This window comes from Cryptomeria japonica, unplaced genomic scaffold, assembly GCF_030272615.1.
Source record: "Cryptomeria japonica unplaced genomic scaffold, Sugi_1.0 HiC_scaffold_247, whole genome shotgun sequence".
NCBI lineage: Eukaryota > Viridiplantae > Streptophyta > Pinopsida > Cupressales > Cupressaceae > Cryptomeria > Cryptomeria japonica.
Window position 1 is genome coordinate 201621 of NW_026729069.1, and position 8380 is coordinate 210000.

The 8380-nt window shown below is 64.3% G+C and overlaps 2 non-coding genes across 2 annotated transcripts; both read left to right on the forward strand.

The window, feature by feature from the left end:
* The first annotated feature begins 286 nt into the window (after positions 1–286).
* LOC131869428 (5S ribosomal RNA) lies at positions 287–405 on the forward strand. The gene has a single exon (XR_009367811.1). It is a non-coding gene; the product is annotated as a 5S ribosomal RNA (ribosomal RNA).
* Positions 406–6320: 5915 nt separating this feature from the next.
* Positions 6321–6439, forward strand: LOC131869429 (5S ribosomal RNA). The gene has a single exon (XR_009367812.1). It is a non-coding gene; the product is annotated as a 5S ribosomal RNA (ribosomal RNA).
* Positions 6440–8380: the final 1941 nt, after the last annotated feature.

Here is an 8380-nt window from a genome sequence, read left to right on the forward strand (position 1 = left end):
GGCCCACATGTGAGCGCAGGTCGTTGCGCCCGAGGTGGTGTGTGGGCACCGCGTTGCAGACGGGACACTGCACGCACACGACGCCCCGTCCAGGTGCACGCACGTAGGCCGGGCCGGGTGCACACCCGACGCCCTAGCAAGGTGCGCGCACCCGGGCAGGGCTCACACTTGGCGAACGGGGCGCACTTCGCGAGGGAGGGTGTGCACCTCGACGGGGGTGGGTGGCCGGGGTGGATTCGCACGTGGGTCGCGGTTTGCTAAGTACACACTGCGACAAGCTCATAACGGGTGCGATCATACCAGCGTTAGTGCACCGGATCCCATCAGAACTCCGCAGTTAAGCGCGCTTGGGCCGGAGTAGTACTGGGATGGGTGACCTCCCGGGAAGTCCCGGTGTTGCACCCTTTCTTAGTTTTTCGCCGGGCGTCGCAATGCTATTTGAATAAACCTTTTGCCCGTTTGCGTTCTCGTCGGGGCCGGGCCGGGCCGGGGTGCGCTGCCCGCACTACCGCGCGCGCGGGGGCGACACCGAGCGCGCACCCGAGGCGCCCCGAGCACACAGGCCACGGTGCAACCCGGGCGTTGTGCGCGCACCCCGGTGCGCCCGAGGTGCTGCGCGCGCACCCAGGTGAAATCGGTGTGCACCTCGGCCAGTGCGCGCTCGGTCGAGTCGCGCACGTTGGCCAAGGTGCACGGTGATGTTTCTTACTCTAAGGTTCCGCACCAGACGCCCGGGACAGGTGAGCGAAGCTGGGCGGGGCCGGGTGCGCGGCCGGGGCAGGTGCACGCAGCTGGAGAGAGCTTTGGAGCACACCAGAGGTGCGCACCTTGGAGCACACTTCGGAGCGCACCAATGATGCGCTCCATTCAAAAGTTTCCTGAAAAGGCAAAAAAAGTTGAGATTATAGAATTTCCCACTTGAGAGATTGTAAAAAAAAAAAATTTAAAATGAAGGAAACGCGGGTGCCAAGGTGTGCGCGCCCGGGTGCGCAGCCCAGCCAAGGTGTGCGCACCAAGGCGCCCACCCTGGCGAAGGTGCACGCAAGGTGCGCACCCGAGGCAAACCGGACAATTAACCCAAATTTCGACTTCGCGCGCACCTGCGCACCTTGGAGCGCACTTCGGAGCGCTCCTTGGTGCGCACCAATCTTGGGCACCTCGGAGTGCACCATGGCGCCCACCAAGGTGCGCACCCGGGGCAAACCGAGCTCCGACTTCGTGCGCACCTTGGAGCGCACGAAAGGTGCGCACCATGGCGCCCACCAAGGTGCGCAGCCCAGCCAAGGCGTGCGCATCAAGGTGCGCACCCTGGCGAAGGTGCGCACCCGGGGCAAACCGAGCTCCGACTTCGTGCGCACCTTGGAGCGCACAAAGGGTGCGCAACCCAGCCAAGGTGTGCGCACCCCGGGCAAACCGAGCTCCGAATCGTGCGCACCTTGGAGCACACTTCGGAGCCCTCCTTGGTGCGCACCGATGTTGCGCACCTCGGAGCGCACCCGGGGAAAACAATGCAATTAACCCGACTTTCGACTTCGTGGGCACCTCGGAGCGCTCTCGGGTTCGCACCTCGGAGCACACCGAGGTGCGCACCTTTGATGCGCTGCCTTCACCAATTTCCAGAAAAGGCAAGAAAACATTGAGAAGGTGTGCGCACCGAGGTGCCCACCCTGGCGAAGGTGCACGCGAGGTGCGCACCCGGGGCAAACCGGGCTCCGACTTCGTGCACGCCATGCTGCGCACCTTGGAGGGCCATGGTGCGCACCTTGGAGCACACTTCGGAGCGCTCAATGGTGCCCAACCCAGCCAAGGTGCCCACCGCGGCGAAGGTGCACGCGAGGTGCGCACCCGGGGCAAACCGGGCTCCGACTTCGTGCACGCCGCACCTTGGAGCACACTTCGGAGCGCTCCTTGGTGCGCACCAGGGCGCGCAACCCAGCCGAGGTGCCCACCCCGGCGAAGGTGCACGCGGGGTGCGCACCCGGGGCAAACCGGGCTCCGACTTCGTGCACGCCATGGTGCCCACCGCGGCGAAGGTGCACGCGAGGTGCGCACCCGGGGCAAACCGGGCTCCGACTTCGTGCACGCCGCACCTTGGAGCACACTTCGGAGCGCTCCTTGGTGCGCACCAGGGCGCGCAACCCAGCCGAGGTGCCCACCCCGGCGAAGGTGCACGCGAGGTGCGCACCCGGGGCAAACCGGGCTCCGACTTCGTGCACGCCATGGTGCCCACCGCGGCGAAGGTGCACGCGAGGTGCGCACCCGGGGCAAACCGGGCTCCGACTTCGTGCACGCCGCACCTTGGAGCACACTTCGGAGCGCTCCTTGGTGCGCACCATGGTGCCCACCAGGGCGCGCAACCCCGCCGAAGGTGCACGCGAGGTGCGCACCCGGGGCAAACCGGGCTCCGACTTCGTGCACGCCGCACCTTGGAGCACACTTCGGAGCGCTCCTTGGTGCGCACCAGGGCGCGCAACCCCGCCGAAGGTGCACGCGAGGTGCGCACCCGGGGCAAACCGGGCTCCGACTTCGTGCACGCCATGGTGCGCACCAGGGTGCCCACCGCGGCGAAGGTGCGCACCCGGGGCAAACCGGGCTCCGACTTCGTGCACGCCGCACCTTGGAGCACACTTCGGAGCGCTCCTTGGTGCGCACCAGGGCGCGCAACCCAGCCGAGGTGCCCACCCCGGCGAAGGTGCACGCGAGGTGCGCACCCGGGGCAAACCGGGCTCCGACTTCGTGCACGCCATGGTGCCCACCGCGGCGAAGGTGCGCACCCGGGGCAAACCGGGCTAGGACTTCGTGCACGCCGCACCTTGGAGCACACTTCGGAGCGCTCCTTGGTGCGCACCATGGTGCCCACCAGGCCGCGCAACCCAGCCAAGGTGTGCGCACCAAGGTGCACGCGAGGTGCGCACCCGGGGCAAACCGGGGTCCGGCTTCGTGCACGCCGCACCTTGGAGCACACATCGGGGCGCTCCCGGGTTCGCACCGGCGTTGCGCACCGTGGTGGGCACCTCGGAGCGCACCGTGGTGGGCACCTCGGAGCACACCAAGGTGGGCAGCGAGGTGCGCACCTTTGATGCGATGCCTTCACTAATTTCCATAAAAGGCAAAAGAAAACGAGATTTTAAAATTTCCGTTTTGAAAGATAGTGAGAAAAAGGGAATGCTGGTGCCATCTTGAGCCCGCCCTGGTGCGCAGCCCAGCCAAGGTGTGCGCACCAAGGTGCCCACCCTGGCGAAGGTGCGCGCCCGGGCAATTAACCCAACTTCCAACTTCGCGCGCGCCAGGGTGGGAGCGCACCCAACAACCGGGCCTGGGAAGAGCCAATGCGAGAAACCCCACCAAACGCTCTGACAAAAAAAGAGGGGGCGCTCCAGTAACCCCGCTTCGGAGCGCACCCTGGGCAAACCCAGCCAGGGTGCCCACCCCGGCCAAGGTGCAGGCGAGGTGCGCACCCGGGGCAAACCGGGCTCCGACAACGTGCACGCCGCACCTTGGAGCACACTTCGTAGCGCTCCCGGGTGCGCACCTCAGAGCACACCAAGGTGGGCAGCGAGGTGCGCACCTTTGATGCGCTGCCTTCACTAATTTCCAGAAAAGGCAAAAAAAAGAGGAGATTTTAAAATTTCCGTTTTGAAAGATAGTGAAAAAAACGGAACGCGGGTGCCATCTTGAGCCCGCCCGGGTGCACAGCCCAGGTAAGGTGCCCACCCTGGCAAAGGTGCGCACCCGGGCAATTAACCCTACTTCCGACTTCGTGCGCGCCAGGGTGGCAACCGGGCCTGGGAAGAGCCAATGCGAGAAACCCCACCAAACGCTCCGACAAAAAAAGAGGCGGCGCTCCAATAACCCCGCTTCGGAGCGCAGCCGGGGCAAACCCAGCCAAGGTGCCCACCCCGACGAAGGTGCACGCGAGGTGCGCACCCGGGGCAAACCGGGCTCCGACAACTTGCACGCAGCACCTTGGAGCACACTTCGAAGCACTCCCGGGTGCCCACCGGCGTTGCGCACCGTGGTGGGCAGCGAGGTGCGCACCTTTGATGCGCTGCCTTCACTAATTTCCAGAAAAGGCAAAAAAAAATGAGATTTTAAAATTTCCGTTTTGAAAGATAGTGAAAAAAACGGAACGCGGGTGCCATCTTGAGCCCGCCCTGGTGCGCAGCCCAGGCAAGGCATGCGCACCAAGGTGCCCACCCGCGGTGCACGCCCGGGGCAAACCGGGCTCCGACTTCGTGCAGGCCGCACCTTGGAGCACACTTCGGAGCGCTCCTTGGTGCGCACCATGGTGCCCACCAGGGCGCACCCGGGGCAAACCGGGCTCCGACTTCGTGCACGCCGCACCTTGGAGCACACATCGGAGCGCTCCCAGGTTCGCACCAGCGTTGCGCACCTTTGATGCGCTGCCTTCACTAATTTCCAGAAAAGGCAAAAAAAAACGATATTTTAAAATTTCCGTTCTGAAAGATAGTGAAAAAAACGGAACGCGGGTGCCATCTTGAGCCCTTCCTGGTGCGCAGCCCAGGCAAGTTGTGCGCACCAAGGTGCCCACCCTGGCGGAGGTGCGCGCCCGGGGCAAACCGGGCTCCGACTTCGTGCACTGCATGGTGCCCACCAAGGCGCGCAACCCAGCCAAGGTGCCCACCGCAGCGAAGGTGCACGCGAGGTGCGCACCCGAGGTGCACACCCGGGGCAAACCGAGCTCCGACTTCGTGCACGCCGCACCTTGGAGCACACTTCAGAGCGCTCCTTGGTGCGCACCAGGGCGCGCAACCCAGCCAAGGTGCTCACCCCGGCGAAGGTGCACGCGAGGTGCGCACCCGGGGCAAGCCGGGCTCGGACTTCGTGCACGCCGCACCTTGGAGCACACATCGGAGCGCTCCCGGGTTCGCACCAGCATTGCGCACCTTTGATGCGCTGCCTTCACTAATTTCCAGAAAAGGCAAAAAAAAAAAAAAAACGAGATTTTAAAATTTCCGTTTTGAAAGATAGTGAAAAAAACGGAACGCGGGTGCCATCTTGAGCCCGCCCTGGTGTGCAGCCCAGGCAAGTTGTGCGCACCAAGGCACCCACCCTGGCCAAGGTGGGTCACGGGGTGGGTCCTAGGGTGGGTAACGGGGTGGGTACTAAGGTGCGTGCCAAGGTGGGTCATGGGGTGGGTGCCAAGGTGGGCACCAGGGTGGGTGTGCACCAACCCTAGCCAGGGTAGGTCACGGGGTGGTTGTCGGGGTGGGCGTCAAGGAGCCAAGGTGGGTGGCAAGTAGCCAAGTTGCGTGCCAAGGTGGGTGTCGGGGTGGGTGCCAAGGATCCAAGGTGGGTGCCAAGGAACCAAGGTGGGTGTCTGGGTGGGTGCCGAGGTGGGAGCCAGGGTGGGTCCCAAGGTGAGTGCAAAGGTGGGTGCCAGGGTCAAGGTGAGTGCCAATGTGGGTTCCAAGGTGCCAGGGTCAGGGTGAGTGCCAATGTGGGTTCAAAGGTGCTAAGTTGGGTGCGAGGTTGGGTGCGAGGGTGGGTGGGTGCCAAGGTGTGCTAGGTGGAAGCCCGGGTGGGTCGGCATCCCATGGGTGTCGAGTTGGGTGCCTGATGGGTGCTTCTTGTCAAGTTTTAGTCGTCGGGACTCATTTCGAGCCTTAGAGGTCGTTTCTTGTCCGGTTGCCCTGTCTTCGACCTGGGAACCCAATTTTGGTCCTCGGGTCCCATTTTTTTTTGTCTCGCATCCCACTTTTGGCCTGTGGCCTTTTCGGGGTCGATTCTCGTTTTGGGCATCAGAGCATGTTTCTTCTCCTAAAACCCAATATTTGTTTATTAAGTCTCGGAACACATTTTTGTTCTCGTGGACCCATCATGGGTCTTGGAACGCATTTGTGGTCCTTGGGTCCCATTTTGCATCCCGAAACTTGTGTTTTGGTGCTTGATCCCTATTTTGGGTGCCCACCTTGCACCAAGTGCGCACCCGGGGCAAACCGAGCGCCTTGGTGCACCGGGGCAAGATCGAGCGTGCACCCGAGGCGCCCCGAACATGCACCAAGGTGCACTCGGCCCACATGTGAGCGCAGGTCGTTGCGCCCGAGGTGGTGTGTGGGCACCGCGTTGCAGACGGGACACTGCACGCACACGACGCCCCGTCCAGGTGCACGCACGTAGGCCGGGCCGGGTGCACACCCGACGCCCTAGCAAGGTGCGCGCACCCGGGCAGGGCTCACACTTGGCGAACGGGGCGCACTTCGCGAGGGAGGGTGTGCACCTCGACGGGGGTGGGTGGCCGGGGTGGATTCGCACGTGGGTCGCGGTTTGCTAAGTACACACTGCGACAAGCTCATAACGGGTGCGATCATACCAGCGTTAGTGCACCGGATCCCATCAGAACTCCGCAGTTAAGCGCGCTTGGGCCGGAGTAGTACTGGGATGGGTGACCTCTCGGGAAGTCCCGGTGTTGCACCCTTTTTTAGTTTTTCGCCGGGCGTCGCAATGCTATTTGAATAAACCTTTTGCCCGTTTGCGTTCTCGTCGGGGCCGGGCCGGGCCGGGGTGCGCTGCCCGCACTACCGCGCGCGCGGGGGCGACACCGAGCGCGCACCCGAGGCGCCCCGAGCACACAGGCCACGGTGCAACCCGGGCGTTGTGCGCGCACCCCGGTGCGCCCGAGGTGCTGCGCGCGCACCCAGGTGAAATCGGTGTGCACCTCGGCCAGTGCGCGCTCGGTCGAGTCGCGCACGTTGGCCAAGGTGCACGGTGATGTTTCTTACTCTAAGGTTCCGCACCAGACGCCCGGGACAGGTGAGCGAAGCTGGGCGGGGCCGGGTGCGCGGCCGGGGCAGGTGCACGCAGCTAGAGAGAGCTTTGGAGCACACCAGAGGTGCGCACCTTGGAGCACACTTCGGAGCGCACCAATGATGCGCTCCATTCAAAAGTTTCCTGAAAAGGCAAAAAAAGTTGAGATTATAGAATTTCCCACTTGAGAGATTGTAAAAAAAAAAAATTTAAAATGAAGGAAACGCGGGTGCCAAGGTGTGCGCGCCCGGGTGCGCAGCCCAGCCAAGGTGTGCGCACCAAGGCGCCCACCCTGGCGAAGGTGCACGCAAGGTGCGCACCCGAGGCAAACCGGACAATTAACCCAACTTTCGACTTCGCGCGCACCTGCGCACCTTGGAGCGCACTTCGGAGCGCTCCTTGGTGCGCACCAATCTTGGGCACCTCGGAGTGCACCATGGCGCCCACCAAGGTGCGCACCCGGGGCAAACCGAGCTCCGACTTCGTGCGCACCTTGGAGCGCACGAAAGGTGCGCACCATGGCGCCCACCAAGGTGCGCAGCCCAGCCAAGGCGTGCGCATCAAGGTGCGCACCCTGGCGAAGGTGCGCACCCGGGGCAAACCGAGCTCCGACTTCGTGCGCACCTTGGAGCGCACAAAGGGTGCGCAACCCAGCCAAGGTGTGCGCACCCCGGGCAAACCGAGCTCCGAATCGTGCGCACCTTGGAGCACACTTCGGAGCCCTCCTTGGTGCGCACCGATGTTGCGCACCTCGGAGCGCACCCGGGGAAAACAATGCAATTAACCCGACTTTCGACTTCGTGGGCACCTCGGAGCGCTCTCGGGTTCGCACCTCGGAGCACACCGAGGTGCGCACCTTTGATGCGCTGCCTTCACCAATTTCCAGAAAAGGCAAGAAAACATTGAGAAGGTGTGCGCACCGAGGTGCCCACCCTGGCGAAGGTGCACGCGAGGTGCGCACCCGGGGCAAACCGGGCTCCGACTTCGTGCACGCCATGCTGCGCACCTTGGAGGGCCATGGTGCGCACCTTGGAGCACACTTCGGAGCGCTCAATGGTGCCCAACCCAGCCAAGGTGCCCACCGCGGCGAAGGTGCACGCGAGGTGCGCACCCGGGGCAAACCGGGCTCCGACTTCGTGCACGCCGCACCTTGGAGCACACTTCGGAGCGCTCCTTGGTGCGCACCAGGGCGCGCAACCCAGCCGAGGTGCCCACCCCGGCGAAGGTGCACGCGGGGTGCGCACCCGGGGCAAACCGGGCTCCGACTTCGTGCACGCCATGGTGCCCACCGCGCCAAGGTGCACGCGAGGTGCGCACCCGGGGCAAACCGGGCTCCGACTTCGTGCACGCCGCACCTTGGAGCACACTTCGGAGCGCTCCTTGGTGCGCACCAGGGCGCGCAACCCAGCCGAGGTGCCCACCCCGGCGAAGGTGCACGCGAGGTGCGCACCCGGGGCAAACCGGGCTCCGACTTCGTGCACGCCATGGTGCCCACCGCGGCGAAGGTGCACGCGAGGTGCGCACCCGGGGCAAACCGGGCTCCGACTTCGTGCACGCCGCACCTTGGAGCACACTTCGGAGCGCTCCTTGGTGCGCACCATGGTGCCCACCA